The sequence below is a fragment of the Saccopteryx leptura genome, chromosome 8 (assembly GCF_036850995.1).
Source record: "Saccopteryx leptura isolate mSacLep1 chromosome 8, mSacLep1_pri_phased_curated, whole genome shotgun sequence".
Taxonomy (NCBI): domain Eukaryota; kingdom Metazoa; phylum Chordata; class Mammalia; order Chiroptera; family Emballonuridae; genus Saccopteryx; species Saccopteryx leptura.
The window spans coordinates 575,791-602,916 of record NC_089510.1 but is presented as its reverse complement, the minus strand read 5'-3'; the positions used below and the strand labels follow the sequence as shown (position 1 = coordinate 602,916).

The 27,126-nt window shown below is 59.2% G+C and overlaps 1 protein-coding gene across 6 annotated transcripts in view; it reads left to right on the top strand.

Annotated features, from left to right (window-relative positions):
• The window catches only part of IQSEC1 (IQ motif and Sec7 domain ArfGEF 1), a 274,380-nt gene that overhangs the window by 120,613 nt on the left and 126,641 nt on the right, over positions 1–27,126 (top strand). Inside the window, exon 1 of one of the 6 annotated variants that reach the window (XM_066347175.1) lies at positions 20,445–20,466. The exons of the other annotated variants lie outside the window; for them this stretch is intronic. The gene's annotated coding sequence lies outside the window, so the exon portion shown is untranslated. Of the gene's footprint in view, positions 1–20,444; positions 20,467–27,126 lie in introns of those variants that run through there. 6 annotated transcript variants of the gene reach the window in all.

Sequence of the window (27,126 nt, the reverse complement as noted above, 5' to 3'; positions counted from 1 at the left end):
AGAGTCCCTGCCTCACAGCACTCGGCAGCCCCGAGATACCGGAGTCCCTGCCTCACAGCACTCAGCAGCCCCGAGATACCGGAGTCCCTGCCCCACAGCACTCGGCAGCCCCGAGATACCGGAGTCCCTGCCCCACAGCACTCGGCAGCCCCGAGATACCGGAGTCCTCGCCCCACAGCACTCAGCAGCCCCGAGATACCGGAGTCCCTGCCCCACATCTGCTCCTTGTGGTCAGATGAGAGAGAGCTGGCCCCACTCGGTCCTGTGGGCAGGCTGCACGCACTCCTGAGTCTCTTGCATCCCTCCTCCTCCGTTCCTGACCATCTCAAGGGCTGCTGAGTGAGTGACCAGGGCACCTTGGAGGAGCGGCCTGAGGCCAGGTGGGCCCAGCAGAGGTGGGGGCCCAGGGATTGGGGTACTCGGGGTCTTTTCCAGCCCCACCCCTGCTGCTCTGAGGGAACCCTCTGCCACCCGGCAGCTGTGTGGCTTGAGGCCGACGACTTACCCTCAGTTTGCATTTCTGTAAAATGGGGCCAGTGATTTTAACTCCTCAGGTACGGAAGCACATGGTGGCGCTGGAACCTGTAGATATTCCCACGGCCAGGGATGCGGGGGGGAGCAGGGCCCCCGCAACAGGATCCCCTGGGAAAGGGGGGGAGCCGTATGTCAGGGAGCAGCCAGGGGTCGGGCTTCTGCTCCGCCGGGTCAGGGACTCCAGCACCGTTGTCATTGTCTCCTGTTTGATCCCACCCCCACCCGAGGGCAGTTCCCAGTGGGTGTCCTGGCTTCCTTAGAGCCCTCTCATTCTGTGGTCAGCCCTGGGGCCATAGCCGGTCCCAAAACCACCTCCATGGCCTGGAGGAGTCTGTGCCAGTGGCCACCCCTGTCCCTTGGCCACCCCTGGAGCTGGGCAGATGGTGTGTCTCCCACCTGAACCGCTGTCCTGGGAAGGTCGGAGGGGCTTCAGACGCCAGTGTTTGTTGGACAGCAAACAGGGAACCAAGCCGGAGACAGTCCATTGCTTGGGGTTAGAGGGCAGCGAGGCTGAGCCGGCAGCCTCGACTCAGTGGTCAGCAGATGCCTGTGGCTGCTGCAGCCACAGCTAGACACCGGGGAGGAGAGCCCCGGGCCCAGCGCAGAGCATGAGGCACTGACCCTGATGTGGGGGCTTTCTCCGTGGTGAGAGGAGAGGACTTGCAACGGGGCGTCTGTGCGCTCGTCCAGGGGCCCCGGGTGCTCGGCACCTGGCTGCCTCCCCACGGAGGATGCCTCCCCATGGAGGCTGCCCCATTTCCCTCTCTGCCACTCGGGACCGGTGAACAAGAACCCTTCTCTTGTCTCAGTAGTAAGTGTATAAAAATACAGCGCCCGGAGCGATGTGTCTAACCCGGGAAGTCCATCGTCTATTTTGGGTCAACCTCACATCCTTCTACCAGCCCTTCGGGGAGGGGCTCTCCTTCCCTCGCTGTGCTGAGCCTCGGGGAGGGGGGGGGCATGCAGGGAGAGGCAGAAGAGGAAGTGGCCCGAGGCCAGGGTGAGGACGCAGAGATGACCACAGATAGCGCCAGGGCACCCAGCCAGGGTGGGGCCACTGAGAGCCTGGGATTCTCTGAACGCACCCTCACGTTTGTAACCCACAGCCTCCCAGTTTATGGAGCGCCCTGGAGGCAGAGCGGGGTTCAGGGGCCCGTCCATCCCTAAAGACAGACTGACTCTGGGAGGTGTGGCTCAGCTCAAGGACCCCCTGGGCTAGATGGAGTAGGAGTCAGGCCTGGGTCTGGGTGGAGAGTGTGATGGAAAAAGACAGAGTTAGTCTGATGGGGGGCCATAGAAGCTGATGGAGCAGAATGAGCCGGGGTACGCACAGGGGGCTGGGGCTGATGGGGGAGAGGAGAGCATCGAAGCACTGAGGCCTCCGGCCTGGGGGTGTGGGTGTTGAGAGAGAGAGAAAGGGAGGGAGAGAGGTGGGGAGGGAGACTGAGAGAGCGAGAATCAACCCGTTGTTCACGTAGTTCCGTTTCGTTGTGCACTCATCGATCTCTTGTGTGTGCCCTGACCAGGGGCAGAACCCATGACCTCCGTGCGCCTGGACCGAGCCACCCCACCGTGGCCTTGACCTGCTGCTGTCACCGCTTGCCTTTGTCAGTGACATTTGTTTTCTTTCCTGTGTCTTCTTATCCATTTTTTTTTTTATCTTTTCTTTTCTGCTTAAAGAAGACCCGTTACCATGTCGGTGACACTGGAGTGGTGATGAACCGCTTTTGCTTCTCCTTGTCTGGAAGCTCTTTGTCCTGTGATTCTAAATGAGGGCTTGCTGGGGAGAGGAGTCTGGCGGCAGCTTTTGCCTGTCCTCACTTCACATGTTTTGTGGACTGCAAGGTTTCTGTTGAGCAATCAGCTGACGGTCTTATGGGAGCTCCCTTGTAGGTGACTCAGTGCTCCTCTCAGCTGCTTTGATGATTCTTTGCCTTTAACCTTTGCCGTTTTCATATGATGTGTCTCAGTGTTGCCTCCCTGGTTTCATCTCGTTTGGGACTCTGTGGAACGGCTCAGGTCGAACCAGCAAGTTCTTTAACTGAGATTTGCCACCTCTTCCTTCAACCTGGCGGTGCTGATTTACTTCAGTTACATCAACATTAAAAACACTGCGTGTGGGTGCTGGGCGTGTGGCTCTGTCCTTCCGATCGCACTGAGTCAGGGGCTGCTGACGAGAGAGCTGGGCACAGAGAGGGGAAGGGGCTTGTGTCCGGTCACATAGCAGCTGAGGGCCCCTGGGTGCTGTCCTCGGCTGCAGGCCAGACTGGAGTGGGGAGTGGGTGGGGCAAGAGGGAAAGGAAGAGGAGTTGGGGTTCATAGCGGATGGGGGGACCCCAGCCTGCAGCGATAGGAGGCAGACCCCAGCTGGGAGCCAGGGACACTTTCTTGAGGGCTGCAGCAGGGTCTCAATCCTCAGCAGGGAAGGCAGAGCTCTGGGGGACTCCTAGCCCTTGGGTCAAGGGATATGATCTGAGCGTCAGCCTCAGGCACTGAAGATAGCTCGGTTCATTCGAACATCGGCCCCAGATAGGGGTTGTCAGGGGGATCCTGATGGGGGCTTGTGCTGGAGTCTATCTTGCTATCTCCTTTCCTCTCACTTAAAAAAAAAAAAAAGACAAAGGTATGAAGAGCATGTGTAATAACCATAAATTAAGAGATACACATACACAAAAGAATTTTAAAGGATTGCCAAAAACATAAATGTTGTGGGGGTGAGTAAAAATTGTGATTTTAGAATGTGTTCAAATTTAGAATGTGTTCTGACATTAAACCGGTCCGTGGCCCAAAAAAGTCAACCGTCAACGTAGACTGCTCTGAACATAGCCTGGCATATCTGAAGTCCGTGGTGTTTACAAACCTCGAATCTGAAACCAGATCTATGAGAAAGGAAGAGAGAGAAATCCAAGCATCACACGACAGAAAGTCATCAACATGCAAGAGAAGAGACGAAAAGAAAAGGAACAAAGAAGAACTATTTATATAATCACAAAACAATAAGATGGAAATAACTACTACCTACCAATAATCACTTTAAATGTAAATGGACTAAGTGCTCCAATCAAGAAAGAGAAAGAAAGAAAGAAAGAAAGAAAGAAAGAGAGAGAGAGAGAGAGAGAGAAAGAAAGAAAAAGAAAGAAAAAGAAAGAAAGAAAGAAAGAAAGAAAGAAAGAAGAAAGAAAGAAAGAAAGAAAGAAAGAAGAAAGAAAGAAAGAAAGAAAGGAAGGAAGGAAGGAAAGGAAGGAAGGAAGGAAGGAAGGAAGGAAGGAAGGAAGGAAGGAAGGAAGGAAGGAAAGAAGGAAGAAAGAAAGGAAAGAAAGAAAGGAAAGAAAGAAAGAAAGAAAGAAAGAAAGAAAGAAAGAAAGAAAGAAAGAAAGGAAAGAAAGGAAAGAAAGAAAGAAAGAAAGAAAGAAAGGAAAGAAAGAAAGAAAGAAAGAAAGAAAGAAAGAAAGAAAGAAAGAGAAAGAAAGAAAGAAAGAAAGAAAGAAAGAAAGAAAAGAAAGAAAGAAAGAAAGAAAGAAAGAAAGAAAAGAAAAGAAAAGAAAGAAAGAAAGAAAGAAAGAAAGAAAGAAAGAAAAGAAAGAGAGAGAGAGAGAGAGAGAGAGAGAGAGAGAAAGAAAGAAAGAAAGAAAGAAAGAAAGAGAAAGAAAGAAAGAAAGAAAGAAAGAAAGAAAGAAAGAAAGAAAGAAAGAAAGAAAGAAAAGAAAAGAAAAGAAAAGAAAAGAAAAGAAAGAAAAAAATATTCTGACCAGTAGCGGCACAATGGATACAATGTCAGCCTGGAATGCTGAGATTGCTGTTTCAAAGCCCGAGGGTCGCTGGCTTGAGCCAAGGATCACCCACATAACACCAAAGCTCACCAGTTTGAGCCCAAAGGTAGCTGGCATGACTAGCCCAGACTCACTGGCTTGAGCAAGGGGACACTGGCTCTGCCCTGGTCAAGGCACAACTAAAGTGAAAGCCACTATGAGTTTGTGCTTCTCACCAGTGGTCACCAACCCCCGGGCCGCGGACTGGTACCAGTCTGTGGGCCATTTGGTACCGGTCTGCAGAGAAAGAATAAATAACTTACATTATTTCCGTTTTATTTATACTTAAGTCTGAACAATGTTTTATTTTTTTAAAATGACCAGATTCCTTCTGTTACATCTGTCTAAGACTCACTCTTGATGCTTGTCTCAGTCACGTGATACATTTATCTGTCCCACACTAAAGGCCGGTCAGTGAAAATATTTTCTGACATTAAACCGGTCCGTGGCCCAAAAAAGGTTGGGGACCACTGCTTCTCACCCTCCCTCTCTCTTCCTGTCTCTCTAAAAAATAATGATAATTTAGAAATGTAATAAAATATTACAAATAAGTAAATAAAGTGTATTTAAAAAACAATTACAGGCCCTGGCCGGTTGGCTCAGCGGTAGAGCGTCGGCCTGGCGTGCGGGGGACCCGGGTTCGATTCCCGGCCAGGGCACATAGGAGAAGCACCCATTTGCTTCTCCACCCCCCCCCCCTCCTTCCTCTCTGTCTCTCTCTCCCCCTCCCACAGCCAAGGCTCCATTGGAGCAAAGATGGATCGGGCGCTGGGGATGGCCCCTTGGCCTCTGCCCCAGGCGCTGGAGTGGCTCTGTTCGCGGCAGAGCGACGCCCCGGAGGGGCAGAGCATCGCCCCCTGGTGGGCAGAGCATCGCCCCTGGTGGGCGTGCCGGGTGGATCCCGGTCGGGCGCATGCGGGAGTCTGTCTGTCTCTCCCCGTTTCCAGCTTCAGAAAAAACAAAACAAAAAAAACAAAACAATTACAGGCCAATATTCCTGATGAATATAGATGCAGAAATCCTCAACAAAATATTAGGAAACCAAATTCAGCAATACATTAAAAGGTCATACATCATGATCAAGTGAGATTTATTCCTGGGTTGCAAGTTTGGTTCAGTATCCACATATTGACTTGATACATCACATAAGGAAAATGAAGGATAGAAATCATTTGACCATACCCACAGATGCAGACAAGCACTTGACAAAATTAAACATCCACTTATGATTAAAAAAACAAACAAAACGACAACCTCTCAGCAAAGTGGAGATGGGGGAAGATACGTCAACACAATAAAAGCTGTGTATGACGACTGATAGCTAATATACTCAGTGGTAATAGCTGAAGGCTTTTTCTTTAAAATCGAGAGCAAGACCAGGATGTCACACTCACCACTTTTATTCAACACGGCATCGGAAGTCCTGGCCACAGCAATCAGACAAGATAAAGACATAAATGGTATTTGAATCAGAAAGGAAGAAGTAAAACTGTTGTTTTTTGCAGAGAACATGATACTGTACTCAGAGAACCCTACAGATTCTACCGAAAACTATTAGAACTAACAAGTGAACTCAGTAAAGTACCAGGATATAGAGTGAATAGTCAGAGCCAGTTGTATTTTTATACACCAAGCTATCAGGAAGGGAAGTTAAGAAAGAAATCCCATTAGTAAATGCAGCAAAAATAATAAAATAACCCAAATTTATTTAAACAGTGAGGTAAAAAACCTGTACTTGGAAAACTATAAGACATTGGGGAAAGAAATTGAAGAAGACACAAGTAAGTACATACCATGTTCATGGATAGAAGGAATTCATCTCATTAAAATGTCCAGACGACCCAAAGCACTCTACGGATTCAGTGCAATCCCTGTCAAAATATGAGTGGCATTCTTTTCAGAATTAGAACAAATAATCCTATATGGGACCACAGAAGACCCCAATAGCCACAGCAATCTTGAGAAAGAAGAACAAAGTTGGAGGTATGATGCTACCTGATAGCAAAATAAACTACAAGGCTCTAGTCATCAAACAGCATGGTCCTGGCGTGGAAACAGACACACAGACAGTGGGACAGAATAGAGAGCCCAGAAATAAGCCCACGTCTTCATGCTCAAATAATCTACGACAAAGGAGGCAAGAACATACAGTGGAGTAAAGACAGTCTCTTCGATAAATGTTGTTGGCAAAACTGAACAGATACACGCAAAAGAATGAAACTAAACTACTTTCTTACACCCTATATAAAAATAAACTCAAAGTGAATTACATATTAAAACGGAAGACCTAACACCCTAAAACTCCTGGAAGAAAACAAAGGCAGAAGACTCTTTAACATCACGCTTAGCAATATACTTTTGGGGGGTGGGGGGTATGTCTCCTCAGGTGAGGGAAACGGAAGAAAATATAAACCAATGGCACTTCACCAAACTAGAGAGCTTTGCACAGGGAAGAAACCATCAACAGAAAAATACATCCCACTGAGTGGGAAAGAGACCTGCCAGTGATACGTCAGACGAGGGGTTCATGTCAAAAACGTGTAAGGAAGTGGCCCTGCCCGGGGTGTTCAGACCATCATCCCAATATGCCAAGGTTGTGGGTTCAGTCCCCCGGCAAGGTACATCCAGGAATTAACCAGCAACGGCATAAATAAGTAGAAAAACAGATCGGTCTCCCTCTCTCTCTCTCTCTCTCTCTCTCCCTCTCTCTCTCTCTCCCTCTCTCTCTCTCCCTCTCTCTCTCTCTCTCTCCCTCTCTCTCTCTCCCTCTCTCTCTCTCTCTCTCCCTCTCTCTGTCTCTCTCTCCCTCTCTCTCTGTCTCTCTCTCCCTCTCTCTCTGTCTCTCTCTCCCTCTCTCTCTGTCTCTCTACCTCTCTCCCCCCCTCTCTCTCCCTCTCTCTGTCTCTCTCTCTCCCTCTCTCTCCCTGTCTCTACCTCTCTCTCTCTGTCTCTCTCCCTCTCTCTGTCTCTCTCTCTCCCTCTCCCTTTCTCTCCTTCCCTCTCCCCCCCCCCCAGGAGAACCAGGCCATGGGTGTAAACTCAGTGCTTCTGTGCATGTACATTTCTGCTTCCATTTGTGTGAATAAACTGTGTTGGATGCCTGAGACACCAATGACAGGGCTCTGGGGCGGGGCTCCTTGGTGGGGGGGCAGTTGGGGGGGATATTTTCATTCAGTATCTTCTATTTTTCAATCTGCTTCTGAAACACGAGAATGCGTTACCTATTTAAAACTTAAATGTCTTCAATGTGAAGTGGTTGTAAATTTAGTCATTTCCTGACTATCCACAGGGACCCCCGCCCCGCCCCCCAGTGGGGGGACATCATTGGGGGGACCTCCACCCCCAGTCTGGGGGGTGGTCAGAAAGCTCCGGCTGGAGGTCCTCTGCCTGGGAGACTGTGGGTGGGCTTGGGAGCAGAGGGCGGGTCCAGAGCCCTGCTGGCCGGTCAGCATCAGGCGGGGCTGCTTACCCGCCAAGAGGCCTCAGACCTGTCTCAGCCCCTCTGGACCTCAGGTGTCTCATCTGTGAAACGGGGGTAGGAAAACCTATCCCCCCCCGCCCGCCCCCCAGGGCAGCTTGAGGGTTAAATGAGATGGTGTCGGCATCTACAGCGTCAGACTCCCGGTGGGGTGAGGCTGGTGAGGCTGAAAACCCAGGAATGACACCCCTTATGCCCCCGAGAGGCCGGCTGGACTCTCGCTGGTTTGCTGGGAGCTGCATCTGCCCTGGTCATGGGTGGTGCCCGAGGGTTCTGGCGGGACAGGAGTCGGGGTTTGGGAGGGACTCAACACCCCCGCTCCCCAGCCCGGGTGGGCTAAGGTCCGTGTCTGCTCTCTGCCAGTCGGCGAGTTGGGCCTAGAAATGACAGGACGTGGCCGGAGAGGTGCGCTGCCCTGGCCAGCCGTCCTGGCTCTGGACACTCAGCCAGGCTCTGCCAGAGGAGAGCGGTGGCAGCCTCGGAGGTGAGGAGGGCTGTGCTGCTGGGGCTCCCTCGGGCCTCTCTCCACACCGGCCTCTGTTCACACAGCAGGTGCCGGGCCTGGCCCCCCGCACCCCCCGCCAGGCGCCCCCGCGCCCCCGCCAGGCGCCCCCGTGCCCCCGCCAGGCGCCCCCGTGCCCCCGCGCCCCCGCCAGGCGCCCCCCGCGCCCCCGCGCCCCGCCAGGCGACCCCGCACCCCCGCCAGGCGCCCCCCCGCGCCCCCGCACCCCGCCAGGCGCCCCCGCACCCCCCGCCAGGCGCCCCCGTGCCCCCGCACCCCCGCCAGGCGCCCCCGTGCCCCCGCGCCCCGCCAGGCACCATGGCTGGGCCCTCACGTAGCGTGTGCTCGCCCGCTCCCAGCTCCGCCCTGGCGCTTGCTGAGTCTCTGCTTGTCGCTTGGACCTCTGCTCAGAGGCCCTCTCTCCCCGAGGGCTGCTCTTGGCCGCGTCTGAAGGCAGCCTGCCCCCCGCCTCTGCCCCAGCCTCCCACCTGTTCCAGCCCCTGACCAGGCTGCGGGCTCCCCTGTGTCCCTCCTCTGCCGCCTCCCTCCACGTGGGCAGCAGCGTGTCCGTCATGGTCACTCCTGCGTCGCCCTGAGCTCTGAGTGGTGCCTCTGACCCATCTGGGAGCCTCAGTCTCCCCCTCCGTGTGCCGGGGGTCGGAAGGGTGGTGGTGAGTGTGACCTGAGCTCTTAGCCTGGCACCAGGCGGGGGCTGCATGGTCAGCAGGGGGGATGAATGACCATTGTTCCAAAGTCGCCGAGACACCCCCACCCCCAAAGTCGCAAACCACTTGTCTAGACAAACCTCCTCAGTGTGCAGATGGGGAAATGAGTCCCGGAGAGGAACATTCCCTGGGTCTCACCCCAGGGCCTTGCCTGCTGCCCTGGGCTCTCTCCACACCTCTGCCCAGGGGTGGGCTTGTGCAGACATGCCCCCCACGAAGCAGGGAGCTTCCAGACGTGGCTGAGCTCCTAGGCGGGGCAGCCTGGCAGGGTGGAGGGGCACAGAGCCAGTCCTCGACAATGGCCTCTCTGTGTTGGGCAGTGGGGTCCCTGGGCCAGTGGGTAGGGCTGCTTGGGGCCCCGGGTTGGGACAGGAAGGTGGAGGGTGGAGGCCTGGGCAGGCCGCCCAGGTGTGACGGGCAGCAGCACCACACGTCTGTCTGGTTTGTGGGGCACCTCCAGCCCCTCAGCACCCAGGGCCTCGTGCAGCCTCTGAGGCAGGAAGATCAGCCTGTTTCCCAGATGACTAAGCGGAGGTAACCCTCGCGGGTCTGTGGGACCCTGCTGTGTGACGCTGGGACAAGGTCACAGGGCAGCCTTCTCTGCATCCCCACGCCCCAGAGCCCAGAGAGGAAGGCTCACCCCAGGCCAGGTCCTGGCTGCGGGTGCTCCGTCCGGCAGCCTGGCCCAGCGGTCAGGAGAACAGATCCCATGTGCTGCCGCTGGCGCCACGCCTGCCCGTGTGTGTGGGACTCGACTTTGCCCAAACAGGGAAACTTCTGGAGCCCTAGAATGTCCAGACGCCCGCCGTCACGGTCCAGCCTCGTGGGTCAGCACCGTGTGTACCCAGAGCTGTAAAAACAGTCCCTCCCTGCGACCCAGAAATTCCAGGAATGGGCCTGAAGGAATGTCGGCGGCTTGACACAGGGCTGCATTGAGGGGCCCTCCCACGGCCTGTTTACCAGGGAGATGGGCCACGAGGCCCAGCCCCACACCCATCCGGGTCCGGCACTCTTACAGGCGTGAGGCGATGGGAAGGAATGTGTGGAGACCCCGGCAGACGCTGCGGCGAAGCGTCAGGTGGGCGGGGTGCGTACTTTCAGAGCAGAGCGTGTTTTTTACAACCACAGAGCACACTCACTCTCACCTGGCCCCAGGCAGACATCTAGGGAAAGGCCCACGGAGGCTGCTGAGCCCGAGGGAGCTGGGGTGCGGCAGCTTTATTCTCCTTGTGGCTGCAGCTGTTCTCTGCGGGTAGCACGGTGACTGCGCGTCACTTACCCAGTGAGAGGGGGCGGGGCGGAGGAGCGGGAAGGTGCCGCCGTCCTGCCCTTTGGAAAGTAAGGCGGCCACGGGTGACTCCACGTGGGGCCTGCGACAGTCTGCAGCCACCTTGCCTCAAGCCCCTCCCAGTCCTGTCCTCGCCCCAGGCACAGTCTTGAGCCGCCCCCCTGGTTTCTATAAACAGGGCCCCTCAGAGATGCTCCTGTGGTCTGTGAGCTGCCTCTGTGGGCCAGGGACCTCAGGAGGGGTCCCCTCATGGACCACACGGCCTCCCTTCCCCTGTTCTGTCCCTGCTGTCTCTCTACTTTCTCCCCATTCCTTGTCAGGAATAAACAGGCCACCCTCTGGCCCAGGACGGCTGTGGCAGCCCGTCCCCACCGTCGGGCCCGCCAGGAATCCCTTCCAGAAAGCAGAGGGTGTCCAGAATTCTTCCAGAGGCGAATGTGATCTTTGTAAAGGGGACAGAAGTCTCTGAGCTTCGAGGGCCTGCAGGGATTAGCGGTCTCCCTGCTGGACCCCCATGGGAGCTTTGAAATGAGCAGAGGTGTCCCTGTAGAAGATCTGCAGATGGCAGATAGACACACGGACACCATCCTCATGAACTCCCCATGAAATGCGGACCGAAACCACAGGGACAGACCGCTGCACCTCGTTCAGGACGGCTCAGTGAAAACAACGCCCCCGCGAACCGCTGGCCGGCAGGGACTCGTGAGGGTGCAGCCACCTCGGCGGTTTCCTGTCCAGGTAAAAGGTCGGCTTCCTACAACACAGCCCGGGCGCTGGCCAGTGTCTGCTCCAGAGAAAGGAAGGCCTGTGCTCACACAGACCCCTGAACGCGGGTGCGATGGCAGTTGTGTTCCTGCCCGCCGCTGCCTGGTCCAGGCGGCCCCCAGCGGGAGCGTGGGCACACGGGCGGGTCCCTCCGCCGCGGAGTACCCTGTAGCCCTGGAAACGAAGGAGCTAGCCACGCGCACGACGACTTGGATGAACCGCGGAGTTCTGTCTGCGTGTCGTCCACCCGGTCGGGTGCTGGTTAGAAGCTGTGCAGGGGGTAGGACCGGAGCGGCCAGCTCACCCTGAGGGAGAAGGGAATGCCTCCCAGGCGCCTAGCAGGGGGGACCTGGGGGGTCGAGGGGCCTGAGCGGGCACACAGGGAAAGCCCTTGTCCAGGCGCCTAGCAGACGGGGACCTGGGGGGTTGAGGGGCCTGAGCGAGCACGCAGGGAAAGCCCTTGTCCAGGCGCCTAGCAGACGGGGACCTGGGGGGTCGAGGGGCCTGAGCGGGCACGCAGGGAAAGCCCTTGTCCAGGCGCCCGATGGGCTGCTTGTCCCCTGAGCTGGAGCTGAAGGTGGAGGGGGCCCAGCGCCCCGCCTGCTTGGCCCGCGAGCCTGGGCGAGAACCCTCAGAGCTCCTGAGGCCCCCGGGGAGAGGGGACACAGCCACAGTGAGGGGGACCGAGGGAGGAGGCCGGACTTCACAGGACAGTCGAGAGGCACTGAGGACGTCACCTCTCAGAGCCCCAGATACGCAGTGAGGATTCTAGGTGCGTGAATGAGAGCAAGGGTCTGTTACTATAGAAGTGACGTGTCGATGGAACACGTTAACACTTCGCTTGTATGCGGCTGCTGTCGTGTGTTGATGGGACCTGTCTCGTCTAGGCCAGTGGTCCCCAACCTTTTTTGGGCCACGGACCAGTTTAATGTCAGAAAATATTTTCACGGACCGGCCTTTAGGGTGGGACAGATAAACGTATCACGTGACCGAGACAAGTGTTGAGAGTGAGTCTTAGACGGATGTAACAGAGGGAATCTGGTCATTTTTAAAAAATAAAACATCGTTCAGACTTAAAGATAAATAAAATGGAAATAATGTAAGTTATTTATTCTTTCTCTGCGGACCGGTACCGAACGGCCCACGGACTGGTGCTGGTCCGCGACCCAGGGGTTGGGGACCACTGGTCTAGGCTACGTGGTCCAGGCCGCACTGAGTGAGGCCCTGGTCTCCTGAGCTCTGTGTCACTCGAGCTGGCGTGTGTGGGATGTGACCCGGGGGTTGGGGACCACTGGTCTAGGCTACGTGGTACAGGCTGCGCTGAGTGAGGCCCTGGTCTCCTGAGCTCTGTGTCACTCGAGCTGGCGTGTGTGGGATGTGACCGCGCCTCTTCCGTAACCACGGCAGACGAGGCCGAGTTCTCTCCGCCTGCCCAGGGCCGTGCAGCTCGCGTGCAGCCGAGCTGGGAGAAGGGAGTGCCTCCCAGGAGCCTAGCGGGGGGGGCCTGGGGGGTCGAGGGGCCTCCTGGCTCTCGGCTCTCACGTCTCGGTGGACACAGTGCTGTCACCGTGCCAGCAGTGTGAGCACCACGGCTCTGCCTGCACCGGCGCTTTCTGGTGCAGACACGGCTTCCTTTGTGGGCAGCATCCTGTCTTTCTCCACAGCGTCCGTGTGAGGAGACGCTGTCCTTGTCACCCCACGCTGACTGCAGGAGACTGAGGCTTAGGGAGGCTCTGTCACGTCGTCGTTGGAAACTGGGGTTGAAACCCGCCCTTGTCCCTGGCCGGTTGGCTCAGTGGTAGAGCGTCGGCCTGGCGTGCAGGAGTCCCGGGTTCGATTCCCAGCCAGGGCACACAGGAGAAGCGCCCATCTGCTTCTCCACCCCTCCCCCTCTCCTTCCTCTCTGTCTCTCTCTTCCCCTCCCACAGCCAAGGCTCCATTGGAGCAAAGTTGGCCCTGGGCGCTGAGGATGGCTCTGTGGCCTCTGCCTCAGGCGCTAGAATGGCTCTGATTACAGCAGAGCAACGCCCCAAGATGGGCAGAGCATCGCCCCCTGGTGGGCATGCCGGGTGGATCCCGGTCGGGCGCATGCGGGAGTCTGTCTCCACCTCCCCGTTTCCAGCTTCAGAAAAATACAAAAAAAATTAAAAAAAGAGACCCGCCCTGGTGGCGGGTTCCGAGGTCAGGCACACCTGGCCAGGTGGCTTCTCCGACCGTCCCAATGGGCCATCGGGTCACAGGACGCAGCTGGTGGGGACACAGAGCCTCACTCTGTGCTGACAAGGCTGATGGACCCGCACGGGGCGGGGGGCGGGATCTTCAGGCAGAACCAGTCCTAGTTGGGCTCTCAGAGAGTCAGTCACCAAGAGGGGTCTGCTGAGGGGTTGAGGCCACCAAGGGGTCCCAGTGGTGGGCAGGGACGTGGGTGGGGAGGAGTGGAGGCCCAGGCATGGGGCTCAGGGAGGGACCACATCAGGGTCAGGGCCCCTCCAGGCTGTGCGTGAGGCTGTGCAAAGGCCGGGATGCGTGCCCTGCCCCCATCTGCACATGTGCGCTTCGGTGACAGTACCACCGACGGGAAACACTGCTCTCCATACCGTGAGCCCAGGCGTCACTGAGGCAGCGTGTGGCCGGACCTCTGTCAGGGACTGCAGGGAACACTAAGCGTTAGCACCAATGCCTAATACACAAGAAGTGCTCAGAAATGCTCACTGTTGTTAGGGATGTGGGGGAGAAAAGGGGGGAAGGAGGAGGAGGGAGGGAGAAGGGACGGCTGCACAGAGGGGTTGGGCTTAGATCAGGGCGCGTAGGGGACCCTGTCTGCGGCAGGGTAAACAGGCAGGAAGCAATGGTGTTCCAGGTGCAGCACCCCTGAGCACCACACTGCCGGCATCTGTAAAGGGTGAGAGGCGGGAGCAGGCGGCACATCCCATGCCTCATGAGTTGGAACGGGACTGTCTGATGTGCTGATGGGAGCGTGACATTCATGCAGAGGGGCAGCCAGTGCAAAGGCCCTGGGGTGAGAGTGAGGTTGGCGTGTTGCAGGAACAGTGAGACAGTGGATGGGAGGGCACGAGAGGACAGCAAGGGGTCAGAGGACAGGTCATACGCGGGCAGGGGGGCCCGCAGGCGGAGCTGTGAGTGGGCAGCCCACTCTGGGGTACGCTGGGCCGCAGCTGGATCCAGGCGTACCCCAGAGTGGGTCCATCAGCTCAAACTGCAGAGATTTCGGCTGTGAAGGTCCCTCTGGGACCCTGGGCCTCAGCCACCTCGCTGGAAAGAGAGCGGTTGGACTTGTCACCAAGAGCCCCTGTGACTGGGCCCCTGAGCTCCATCAGAGGAGAAGGAAGCACACGGTTTCTCGCCTGTGGGGGCCAGACGCCCCCAGGCTGCCCAGCTACGGGGGCTCGGTCTCACTTTTCCCACCTCGGGAGCTGCCTGGGGACTGGAGCTCCCTCTCCACTGACCGCTGACCGCTGCAGGTAGAGCTGTCCCTCCGTCCCCCGGGCCCACCCAGGGACCACCTGCCCATCTGGACCTAGGACAGTCCTCCACCTTTCGGTCCTAAATTCCCCCGGGGACGAGAGTATTACTTACGCCTCCTTCCGGAACAAGTCCTCTCAGAGGCCCCAGGACCAGGCTCAGCGGACAGCTCCCTGGGTCCCTGGTGGAGGGCCGTGGGAGGGGAGGCCTCAGCTCTGCTGGCTTTCTCACTGCACGTGGTGGACGTGGGTGTCTAATGGTCTCTGGCCTCACGTGTCTTTTATCTGGTGTGACCACAGGACGTCTTCAGAGGAGCGCAGCGTGGAGGGAGGCCCATGGCGGCCCCAGGCCCCCCGCTCACCGTGTCTGGGCGGGAGAGTGAGGGACCAGGCGGCTGCCGGGGCCCGGCCGTGGGACCTGGGAGGAGGACTGTCCCTGTGGCGTTGCCGAGGTGACCAGAATCTGGATGAGTGGGCGTGGAGCCTCCCGGGTGGGGGGCACACACTGTGAGGACCTGAGAGGAGTGACCAGCACATGGGAAGCAGGTAGTCAGGACGGTGAGTGTCAGGCAGAGCTCGTCCCACCGAGCAGTGTGGCCTCTGTGTGGGGCCTTCTGACCAGGCCCGAGAAGGTGTGCAGGCTGTAGGGACATCAGGCAAGGCAGAGGTGCAGTGGACACTACACGGGCTCACGGACACCAGCTCTGAGCCCTGAGGCTGCGTGAGGCTGTGAGGAGGGTGCTGAGTCCCTTGCTGCTCAGGTCAGCCCTGGAGCAGAGTTGCTGTGAGTAGGTCTGACCCCCCCTGGAGGGCAGCCCTGTGGGTCCAGGGGTCCCTGGCCAGGCCCCACCACTACAGAGGTACTGACTTCATGGGCAGCTCCTGTGACTCACGGGTTTGACTGTACCCCAGGCAGGGATTGGAGACTGACTTGCTTGTCTGGGCACTGCCTCCCCAGCCAGCTCGAGGCCGCAGGGCGGAGAGCCGGGCCGCACACGCCTGCGCTCGCACACGCCTGCTCACGCTCTCGTGTAAGCCTGTGTTTGGACCTGTCCCGCCCAGGGACCAGTCGCCGTGTGTGTGTGAGACGGAGGTCGGCTGGGGGCTGCCCTTCCCCAGTTACACAGGGGACAGAGCCACTCGCGGCCCGTTCCACGGAGTCCCTGGTTCCGGGTCCTCACCGGTCAGCAGACCTGGGGCTCGAGTGCAGATCCTGGCGTGAACGCTGCTCATCCACGTGTGCCCCCTCACAGCCCGGCTCCTCGCGAGGTCCTCGCACAACTACGCACGCACGGACTCGGGACGTGCACACGCGTCCTCACGCGGCCCCGCCTCGTGCCATCACTCCCCACGCGCAGGCTCACGCCCGCAGCTCACGCCCGGGGTGCCCGTCAGGGGTGCAGGGGTGCACGCCAGGACGGGCTGGGCCCAGGGCGAGAGGGTCAGGAAGTCCCAGGAGTCGCTGAGCTGCAGACAGCCATCCCCCCCGCCCGCCGGGCAGTGGGGGCCGGGCAGTGGGGGCCGGGCTGGGGCCGGGCTGGGGCCGGGCTGGGGCCGGCTGGGGAGGTCTCCTGTCCCGGGGCATCGGGGGCTGGGTGGGGCTGTCACGAGCCCCCTGCTTCCTCGGGTTTGACCACTGCGCTCATCATCAAAGGTCCAGCTCTCACCAGACAGGGCGGGCAGTCGTGGTCAGGGAGTGGCCGCAGTCACCACCCGGAGGCTGTACACACCTGGCTTGCGGTCAGGGAGTGGCCGCAGTCACCACCCGGAGGCTGCACACACCTGGCTTGCGGTCAGGGAGTGGCCGCAGTCACCACCCGGAGGCTGCACACACCTGTCTGGCAGCTGCTGACTGAGTTCCTTCCGAGCCCTGGAGGACAGAGCTGTGGTCAGAGCACGGACGGCGAGGCCCCGGGCGGTGCTTGTCCCTCCTCTGCGCGGCTGCGGCTTCCTGAGCACTGTGGGCGAGGTCCCTCGGGACACACCGTGGACGGCCCTGCTGTCCTTGTGGGCAACTGTGTCAGGCAAGGGAACCGCTCTTGAGTGTCATGTGTCCCAGGGTTAAGTGCTGTGAAGAGAAGTCAGTCAGAGGTTAGACTGATGGGAAAGCCTCTCATCAAGTGGTGGGCGCCGTCCAACAGGACAGCTGAAGGAGAGGGGGATGAGCCATGTGACTCCCCGGAAGAAGAGCTCCCCGTGCTGGCGTGGCCAGTGCAAAGGTCCTGGGGTGGAGCATGCTTGCCTGCTCAAGGAGCAGCAGGGAGGCAGGTGCCGAACGAGATCTCATCTTCACAATCTCGCCATCACATGTCCTGACTTCTGACCCTTGTGCAGCCTTGGGACACAGGCAGAGCTGGGCGCCTTCCTGTTCCCATTCCACAGAGGAGAAAAACTAAGGTCCAGGGATCAGAAGAGTACTGGTGTCAGACCTGGGACTAGGGCCCAGGGCCCCTCCTGGGTCTCTGTGCACTGGCTCTGCTGTGTGGGGGCCTCTGAGAAACCCAGCCCTCGATCTCTGCTGACAGTGGGCCATGCGGCCGGCCATGCCTTGGAGGTCCTGGGGCCCTATTCACAGTTCAGGATTCAGAAACAACAGTGCCAGGCAGGGAGGCCTCCTTTCAGAGACACAGCCAGCTTCCTGTGCTGCGGGCGTGAGAGGGAAGCTAATGCCCTCGTCTGGGGAGAGAGGAGGGCAAATGCTTCAGGGCGGCTGGCCTCGTCCCTGCTGCCACTCAGAGAGACTCATCACCCCTGGCAGGTGGCTGCTGCAGCCCACCTCCCCACCCGCCCCTGGTTCCCAGCCCAGGTGCCAGGGGGCTCCCCCCACCCCAGAGCGCAGCAGCCCGCCTCCAGCTGGGGCCCATCCCAGCGACGCTGCGGCCCACCTCCCCACCCGCCCCTGGTTCCCAGCCCAGGTGCCAGGGGGCTCCCCCCACCCCAGAGCGCAGCAGCCCGCCTCCAGCTGGGGCCCATCCCAGCGACGCTGGGCCGTCCCTTTCTCTCTCCGGCTTCCTGCTCCCTGTCGTGTGAGCCGTTTTGAAAGCCTTTCCGGCTGTCACCGTCCACGGAGAGCCTTTCCAAGGGAACGTTGCTCCGTGGAGCGGGCTTCCTCGCTGGAGCACTCTGAGATGGGGCCGTCCTGTGCACTGTAGGACGTTTAGCAGCATCTACATGCCGCCAGAGGCCAGAGGCAGTCGCTTCCCCAGATGTGACGACCCACATCTGGATGTCCCCATGGGGGTGGGGGGGCCGTGCTGGCCTGGCCACTGTCTGGAAGCAGCCCAAGGCCCGATGCCTGTGGCAGGTGGAGCCCCGTCCTGAGGCCGAAACACTCTTCTCTGGCTCTGCCGGAGCGCGGGACCGGGCTTGGGCCCTGGTTCCTCACCTGCCCCTGGGAGCCCAGCAGCTGTGCTCACAGCAGCTCCCTGCGGAGGCCCGGGTCTCCCAGGCATCACTCCACACGGGGACGTGGGCTCATCTGAGCCACTGCTTCCTCCTCTGTGGTCGGGGCGTGCTGGCGAGGCCTCTCGCGAGCGCGGTGGGGCCGCAGTGTTGCTGGGGGGGTGAGCGGATCGGGGACCTGGGAGTGCACTGAGTTTGTCTCCTTCCACAGCCCTCGTTCCTTCAGCACATGGTGGGGGGCACCCTGTGTGGAGCCCAGGGTGGGTGGGGGGGTGCAGGGCTGTGTCCCGGAGGCGTGTGTGCTGCGTTTGCACGGGGGAGGGGACGGCGAACAAGTCAGTGAACAGGGTTGTTTCAGAGGAGGGCGTGTCCCGTGGGGAGGATCAGACGGGTGGGAGGCTCGTAGGGGGCGGAGGGGCCATCTTCTGGGTGCTTGTGAGCTCCTGGTGGGGGGTGGGGCGCTGGCCGGGGGACTGGTGAATGACCAGAGAGTATGGTGGATGATGGGACATGAACAGGCCTCAGAGAGGTCAGGTGGTCAGCTGGAGCCAGGTCAGGGAGGGCCCGTTGATCAGTTGGGAGTTTGCTTTTTATGCTGAGAGCGGCAGAGGGCCACATGGGGGTGTGAGCGTCACAGTGATGTTTCAAGGTCCCTACAGCTAAAGTGTGCGGGTGACCGGGAGCCACCAGAGGTGAAGCCGGGCACCTGCAGGGATGATTGGGGAGATGCGCGGGGCCCCATGGCTCTGCTCCGTCCTCAGTGTCTGCCAGGACCTGATCCACGGGGCCCCCGTCTGCCTGTGGCCCCTCTGTCCCTGCCCGACAATGCCCCCGGCCCCTCTGTCCCTGCCCGACAATGCCCCTGGCCCCTCTGTCCCTGCCCGACAACGCCCGTGGCCCCTCTGTCCCTGCCCGACAATGCCCGTGGCCCCTCTGTCCCTGCCCGACAACGCCCCTGGCCACTCTGTCCCTGCCCGACAACGCCCGTGGCCCCTCTGTCCCTGCCCGACAATGCCCGTGGCCCCTCTGTCCCTGCCCGACAATGCCCCCGGCCCCTCTGTCCCTGCCCGACAATGCCCCCGGCCCCTCTGTCCCTGCCCGACAATGCCCCCGGCCCCTCTGTCCCTGCCCGACAATGCCCCCGGCCCCTCTGTCCCTGCCCGACAATGCCCCCGGCCCCTCTGTCCCTGCCCGACAATGCCCCTGGCCCCTGTGGCCCCTCTGTCCGTGCCCGACAATGCCCGTGGCCCCTGTGGCCCCTCTGTCCCTGCCCGACAATGCCCGTGGCCCCTCTGTCCCTGCCCGACAATGCCCGTGGCCCCTGTGGCCCCTCTGTCCCTGCCCGACAATGCCCCCGGCCCCTCTGTCCCTGCCCGACAATGCCCGTGGCCCCTCTGTCCCTGCCCGACAATGCCCGTGGCCCCTGTGGCCCCTCTGTCCCTGCCCGACAATGCCCGTGGCCCCTCTGTCCCTGCCCGACAATGCCCCCGGCCCCTCTGTCCCTGCCCGACAATGCCCGTGGCCCCTCTGTCCCTGCCCGACAATGCCCGTGGCCCCTGTGGCCCCTCTGTCCCTGCCCGACAATGCCCCTGGCTGTCCGGGCCTCAGCCTGGCAGTCCTCCTCCCTCCCCCCTCCCTGTGAGCCTCGGAGTCGCCTCCCAACAGCCAATGAGCAGCTGTCATCGAGGTTCCATTTTAGATTTTATCAATGTGTGCCTGTCGTCACCCAGGCAACCGTGCAGGGCAGCCTGTCAGCCTCTCTGCCTTTCTGAGCTTAGCTGCGCCCACCCAGCCATGTGGCTGCGCTGAGTTTCCTCTCGTGCAGGCCCAGCCGGGATTCCACCAAACGTAATCAGCAGACCGGGCTGCGCGTGCCTGCCGTCCCGCCCCCCCTGCGGGCGCCCCCCACCCCGGCTCTTCCTGGCCTCGGCCACTCCAGGCCGGGCCCCAGGTGGACGGCTGCTCGGCCAGGTGCTGCTGTGGCCAGCGGGAGCCCCAGGGCCTGGCTGGAGGAAGGGGCTTGGGGAGCTGTTGCCGGGAGCCCCAGCCCCCCAACCCCCCCAGGATGACGGGCTGGGGGCCTCCCCGCTTGGCCCAGCCCGGGCGGCTTCGGAGCGCCCCGGACACCCCCGGGGGAGCCCCAGGCAGCGGCAGCCTCTGGAGGCAGCAGCTATCCGAGTCCGCCCGGGCGGCCGCGTGAAGGAGTTGCCGGGCTTTTGTGCGCGCTGCTCTTTGTATCCGCGGAGGCTGTGTCGCTGGAGCCCACAGCGCCGGGCTGGGACATTCGAGTGCGGCTCCCTGGCGGGCACGGGGCAGACGGAGTGGCCAGTGCCCCACGCCCACCGGCCCCTCTGCCTCTGTGGGGGCACCACGCTGGCCGGAGGCTGGAGGCAGAAACGTGACCATGCTCAAGTTCAAGGCCTTCTGCCTGGATTACTGGCAGTTTCTGTGCCTGCAGCCTCTGCACGGACCCTACAAAAGGTACGTCGAGCCCCTGGGGGCCCCCGCCTGCACAGCAGGGTTTAGCCGGGCCTTGCGAGGCCTGGGGTCCCTGCAGCTGGCCAGCAACAGTGGCAGCACTTGCCGCAGGTCACTTGGCCACTCTGCTTCAGTGTAGCCTCCCCAGCACCCCCGGGCAGAGAAGTGGTCACTCCGAGTGCTCTGTGGCCAGGGGCTGAGCTTCGCTGTCCCTTGCTGCTCAGGTCAGCCCTGGAGCAGATTTGCTGTGAGTAGGTCTGACCCCCGCTGGAGGGCAGCCCTGTGGGTCCAGGGGTCCCTGGCCAGGCCCCACCACTATAGAGATACTCCCCCTGACTTCATGGGCAGCTCCTGCGACTCACGGGTTTGACTGCACCCCAAGCAGGGATTGGAGACTTATTTGGGGAGGCAAAACAGGGAAACCCCTGGTCTGAAGGCCAGGAGACCAGAGATCCAGTCCCTTCTCTCTGCGTGACGTGGGACACGTCACCTCTCTCTCTGTGTCCATGTCCCACCTTTAGGGATATGGGCCTGATGGTGGGTGGTACCACTTGGGGACAGCTCCCTGAAATGATGTGGGCCCAGATACCTCCCCCCCTAATGTAAGAAGCCCGACAGCATCTTCCACACGTGAGTTCTCTCCGGGGCATACCCTGGCCCATATACACATCAGGATGGGACCCTCAAGGGCGTGTGATAGAAGGCCTTGGAGGAGGGAGCGGAGCTGGTTTTTCCTGGTGCCTCACTCTGTGAGGTCTACAGCAATTAGCATTTGAGTAGATCTGGAAAAGTGTGGGAGCCTTTCTCTTCTCTTCTAGGGGCTTTTTCTAAAGGGGGCAGGCACCGAGGACCTCAGGCAGGAAGTCCCGCGCTTGGGTGGGTGCCAGGGAGACGGGGCGTCCTGCATCCCTGATGAGCGCCGGCACATGGAGGCAGGTTCAGAGGACGGCCCTTTTGTTTGCGCTCACAGCTGCAGGGCACCTGGAACACCGAGCTGGTGTCCAGGGTCTGCCTGACTGCTGACCCCCACCCCAGAGGAGGCAGTAAGCCCCCACCCATAGCCCCGTAGCCGGGGAACGGAGCGGGAGCCCAGGGCAGGCAGCCGAGTGAGTGGCCGCAGGATTAGGACTCAGTCCTCTCTTGGTCCAACGTGGGCCCTCCCTCCCTTGAGCACGCTGCAGCTGCAGGGTCCTGGGGCAGGAGGGACGGACGAGGCCCAGCCCAGCCACAGCGGTTCAGCTGGACAAGGCAGGCGTCCTGGTCGGAGCCTCGACAGAAGAATGGGACTAGATGTGGGGGCTTCATGGAGGAGGTGATGGCTAAGCCAGCGGTGAAGCATCTAGAGGAGCCGCTGGGCCGAGGGGGGGTGTATTCCAGGCAGAGGGAAGAGCACAGGCAAACACCCAGAGGCTGTCAAAGGGCAGATGCCACCAGGGCACTGAGGATGTGCCCAGGACCAGGGCGGCTTTGTGCTGCACAGCAGGAGGCCTGTGAAGGGAGGGCTCAAGGAGGGACAACAAGCTGAGAGCCGCCCTGTGAAGGGCATGGCTCCAGTAGGAGGCCTGGCTCCGCCTCCCGGGAAGTCAATGGGACTCTCCTGGCCCTCGCCTTCTGCTGGATGTTGTCACTCAGAGCAGGTGCTCTTTTCTCAAGGAGCCCCAGCCCACAAGGGCAAGGAGAGCCACTGACAAGCCATCAAAGTTAAGGACAGGGTGGGTAAATAGAGGCAGCACAAAGGTACCAGCAGCACAAGAGAGACCACACTGAGAGAAATCAAGGAAGGCTTCCTGCAGGAGGTGTCATCTGATCTGGGCCTAGATGTAGAAGTGGGATTTTTCCAGACAAAGATGGGCTCTGTAGGCAGACAGCAGGGCATGAACAAACATGTGGAGGTGGGATGGAGCCAGGTGTGGTTTAGAAATGGTCAGAGGTGAGGCTGAGGCATAGGGTACATGTTAGGGGTGAGCCTGGACGGAAGGGGGGAGCAAGGATAATGCCGAGGCTCTCTGAGCACCTGCTACGTGTGAGGCACAGTCTAAGCCCTGACTCTGTACCAACCCCAGGAGGTATGGGATGCGATGATCTCATTTTCCAGGTAAAGAAACTGAGGCACGGGAGAGAAGTCACAAGGCCTGTCAGTGGGACCCCTGGGGTGGTACCAGGTGGGTCAGCTCCAGAGGCCCCACACTACCAGCTGAGGAGCTCCAGCGGTGCTCCCTACCCCCAAATGAGGCTCCCGAGCCCAGGGTCAGCCCTCTTCCCACCCATCAGTGTCTGCAGGTCTTGTGGTATGTCACTCAGGAGGGTGAGGACGCTGGCTCTCTGGTCAGACCTTCTCCCTGCAGGGAGCTCAGAATGTCACTGTCCCTCCCAGAGTCCCACAGCTCCCTGTGCAGTGGGGGGGGGGGGACCTAGCCCTCCTCCCGGGGCTCCCATGGGGAATGACAGGCTCACTGCCCAGAAAACGTGCCCCTCTGAGTGGAGGCTTAGGAACCGGCTGTCCCGTGCAAACGGAGCGGACCTGGGGAAGGCTTTGCGGATGGGGCTTCTTGGCTTTCTCCCTGATGCGGTCTGTGTTACGCTGTTGAAACGCAGAGACCTGAAACTTCCCTTGGAAAAGGGTGTTCTTCAGACAATGCATAATTAACCGCCACTTCTAAACACAGGGTGTGCCAGGCTCCCGCCAAGCTGTTAATTATTCTTCATTAGCGATCTTAAATTAATGTAAAATAATTCCTGTGCTCTGCCAGGGGCAGTGGCGGTGGTAGTGCAGCCGTTCCTCCAGTTAGGAGACGGCTCCCAGGGCACCCCATCTCCTGGTGGGTGTGACCCCCAGACCCTGCAGCACCGAGCCCTCTCTCCCAAAGTCCCAGAGCACCACAGACTCAGGGTATCCTCCTTCATGAAATAGTTCAGGTGCGAAGGACACGAAGAGCGAGGCGGACTCATCACCCAGCTTCAGAAATACCCTGTGACCCATGTGGCCGGTGGCCCCCTGGGAACCTCCCACAAACTCCATTCCCCCTCCCCTGCCCCAGAGACGAACCTGGCGGGGGGGGCCCCCCATTTAGCACGTGTGCTCCCTGCACACGTTTTTATAATTTTGCTAACACATGATTTTTTTATGTTTTCTTGAACAGTAGATACAGGACATATAATCTGTAACTTGCTTTTGTTACATTTTTAGTTGTGGTAAAAGACATAACATAAAATTGTCCATTTTAACCATTTCTAAGTGGTCAGTTTAGGAGCATTAAGTGCATTTATATTGTTGTGCACCCATCACCACCACCGGTCTCCAGAACTCTTCTGTCTTCCCAAACGGACACTCTGTCCCTATCAGACAATAACTTCCACTCTCCCCACCTCTTCCTACACACCCCCCACCCTGGCCCCACCATGCTGGTTTCTGTCGCTGTGGATTTGACTCTTCTCGGGACCTCATAGGAGTAATTTTCCTTTTGTGACCGGCTTCTTTCACTGAACACAATGTCCTCAAGGTTCGCCCATGTTGTTGCCTGTGTCAGAATTTTTTTTTCCTTTTTATTTTATTTATTTTATTTTTAGAATTTCCTTCCTTTTTAAGGCTGAGTAATACCCCATTGCAGGTATGGGCCCCGTTTTGTTTGTCGTATGCATGCTTGGCGGTGGTGAGTGATTCTGATACAACATGTGTGATGCCTCTTTGAGATGCAACTAACTTGCTTTTTCTCAGGTAACAGTTTATCAGTGAGGTGAATTCACCTTGCTGGGAGCAGTTCTCACGTGTCTATTTTCACTGGTGTGTAGTATTCCGTTGCACAGTATGCCCCAATTTAAAGACAGCGGTCCCGCCTTCCCTGGGAGGGGTTTTGTGGGCGCCTAAAACCTGGGCTAGCGCTGAATCCCACACACACTGTATGTTCCTGTGCACACATGCCTGCGACAGAGTCTAACTTATAAACGAGGCGCTGGGAGGGATCGACAGGAATCACTCATGGTTAAGGCAGAACAGCTACAACACATCATGTGAGTGGCGTTGGGACCTTGTCACGCAGAGGCAGGGCGGGGAACACCAGCGGGGAGACCCCGGCCGTCAGCGTGCTCACCTCGAAGCCCTGAGCGAGTGAGGCCGGGGCAGCGTGGCTCTGCTGGGCCGGACCGAGAGGGACCGAGCGGGCGGCGTGAGCAGCCACCGCGCTGCCGGAACCGCGCTCAGCTGAAGACTTACGGACCGTGTCATTTCTGGAATTTTCTGTGTCATGACTTTGGACCACTGAAACCATGGGAAGGGGAACCGCAGATCAAGGAGGTCGACGGAGCCTGACGTGTAGATCTGTCCTGCTGCCCAGTGTCCGCGGGGCGGCCCAGCGTCCGCGGGGCTGGTCTTACAGGCAGGGCCGCAGTGAGCGTCCGGCACGTGTCTCCGGCCCGTGGGCGGGGCTTCCGCAGGGTTTGTACCAGGGCGGTTTGCAAACACTTCAACGGGACTGGACTTTCCTTTTTATTTTTATTATTTATTTATTGGTTTATTGATCTTAGAGAGTGGGGGAGTGAAGGACAGAGAGAGAGAAACATCGATTTGTTGTTCTATTTCGTTGTGCATTTGTGGGTGGCTGTCTGGAGGTGCCCTGATGGGGGATGGATCCCGCAACCGTGGCGAATCCAGACGGCGCTGTAACCGCTGAGCTTCCCGGCTGGGCGGTGACCTGGCTTTGCTAAATGGCTTTCCAAAGTAGTTGGAGCAGTATGTGTCCTCACCAGCAGGGGGCGAGTCCCTGCGTGTCCCGTGCCTGCTGACACTGGTGTTAAAAGGCAGGTGACGTGTGTCATGCGCGAAGGAGAGAGAGAGGAAGAGGAGAGAGGAGAGCCCAGTGGTGTGAGACTCTGCCCACAGCTCTGCTCAGTGCTGGGTCCAGAGGTGAAGGTGGGACCAGCACCTGCTGTCCCCTGGGTCTGTGTAGTTCCCGGCTCTCCACAGGAGGGGTTTTCAAGGGGGATTGTGACTGTGTGCGCTCTCACCCCACAAGCTGACTGGGGTCCTCAGCTCTGAGCATCCTCTGTGCGCCCCTGTCTCAGGTCATACACGCTGTCCGCTTACTTCCTGACGGGCAGCTTCCACAGACCGCTTCTGTTGAGAATAACCAAGGGCAGGGTACCCGAAAGGCAGTGTGAAAACACTCAGTTTGGGAAGAGCCCCGCAAACCACAGCCACGGTAAGGGAACGGACCGGCAGCTCTGGGCACACAGCTCAGGAGGGTAGACGGGCAGGGGTTCCGGGGCTGGTGAGGAGCTACCAGGTGCCCTCCGTCCTCACCAACGCCCTGGGCCCGAGCCATCAGCTGGGATGTCCAGTCTGGCTCAGAGTGGGCACCCCAGAGACCTGTGGCCGTGCAGGGGACAGTACAGGCTCTGAAGTCAGGCTGGCTGGGACCCAGGCAGGCTGACCCCTTTGGTAATGATTACTACTGTTTGTTACTCACTTTCGCAGAGGGTCCATGTGAGCTGAACGCTCTACAGGTGGTGTCTCCGTTGGTCCTCACAGCACTTGAATGAAAGAGGTGCTGTTATTTCTTGTGTTTCAGACACGGAAACAGGCCCAGAGAGGGTGAGCGCGCTGCCTCAGGTCACAGAGATGAGATGTGGTCACTCCCGTCCAGTGATGGACTCCACTGAGCCGAGTTGCCCACCCTGCTTGTTGTCCATAGTGTTCCACACTTCATGGCTCTGTGTGAGGTTCACTTGCTGTGGCCGAGTCACAGATCACCCCGAGACCTCACGGTTTATCACGGGGACAGTGTTTGTGTTTCCCATGAGCCTGCAGTCGCTCCTGGCTGGCTCTGAGCCCGTACACACACCCTCACGGGCCCTGTGCTTCCTGGTGACGTGGTGGCTGGGTGTCCAGAGCAAGCATGGAGAGAGTAGAAGTCAGGTCACCTCTTGTGTCCCGGCCTCAGGGGTCACACAGTGTCATCCATGGCATTCTGTTCACTGGGGTGTCACCAGCTGCTGCCCAGGCCCAAGGGCGGCAACTTAGGCCCCAGTTTCTATCAGGAGTGGGAAGGGCTGGTTGGGCCTGAGGGGCAGGGGAAGCATGACAGCCCCCCGGGGAAGCAGTCTGCCACAGTGACCACTGGGTCACATCTCCGCTCTTGACCTGTGTGTTTGGAGCAGAACTGGACTTAGGAAAAGCGCCTAACAGGCACAAGGGCACCTGGACACAGTTGTCCCTCGCTAAATGCTGGTTTTCTTTTCATTAATGAAATAAGTTCAAAGAAAGTGTCGCTGTCGTGGGAGGGAAAGGCCGTTTCCGCTGGGAATAGGAAAAGGTTCTTGTGGAGGTGAGCTGGGTCTCGATGGCGGGAGGGTCTCCCACCGGCATAGGGAGGCAGAGCTCCTGGCAGAGAAACATGGGAAGCCGTCTGGTGGTGCGTGGCAGGGGTCGCCGCTGGCCCGGGGCAGAGACGCTCACGCACCACTCCCGGGAGGACTGGGAGTCAGCAAGTGCTGGGCCGTGGCTGGGCCCGAGCGGAGCCCTGTGCTGCAGGCTCAGCTCCAGCTGTGTGGAACGCTGACGTGTCCATGCACCCACAGAACCCAGGGCCACGTTCCCAGAATCTCAGGGCAGAGCCTGATGGGTCGAGCTCGGGTTGTGTCCTGCCGCTTGACCGTGCTGGGAGGTCA